Genomic DNA, 787 nt, shown 5'->3' on the forward strand with positions numbered 1-787 from the left:
CCCCCTCCCACTGCTGCCGGTTTTGGTTTGTGGTTTTTGCCTTTAAAAGAAGCCTGTAAGCTAAGCTTGGGGCTGCTGCTCTCTCTTCGAGTGAGGCAGAAGCCCATCTGCGCAAACGATTAAATCCTCTTGCTTGTTGCATCTCCTGGTCTTGGGACTGAGTCATTGGGGTGAGACCTTCCGTGGACGTTGGGTACCCCAGACCGGGGGCCCAACAATGGCACATTCAATGTCAAAATCAATTATCTACAAGGTAAATATATTTTTTGGGGCTGCTGCTCTCTCTTCGAGTGAGGCAGAAGCCCATCTGCGCAAACGATTAAATCCTCTTGCTTGTTGCATCTCCTGGTCTTGGGACTGAGTCATTGGGGTGAGACCTTCCGTGGACGTTGGGTACCCCAGACCGGGGGCCCAACAATGGCACATTCAATGTCAAAATCAATTATCTACAAGGTAAATATATTTTAAGTTGATTCTAATTGTAGCTTCCTTCCTCCAGCCTATTGTTTTCACACCTGCATTTAAAAACTTACCAACTCTTTATGGCCCTTTGAAAAACTGAAGAGCTTTTTATATGAAGACAAGTATTATGTCTCACTATACCATATTCAATATGGCTATAATGGACAGACATTACCAGATCACAAGCTGTCCTCTCTGTTGCTGTGATAAAACACTGACCAAGACCAACTTAGGGAGATAAGGGTTTATTTCAGTTTATAACTCCAATATTGCAATCCATCACTGAGGGAAATCAGAATAGAAACTCAAGGTAGGAACCTGGAAA

This window comes from Nannospalax galili, unplaced genomic scaffold (assembly GCF_000622305.1).
Source record: "Nannospalax galili isolate Female #2095 unplaced genomic scaffold, S.galili_v1.0 scaffold514, whole genome shotgun sequence".
Taxonomy (NCBI): Eukaryota; Metazoa; Chordata; class Mammalia; order Rodentia; family Spalacidae; genus Nannospalax; species Nannospalax galili.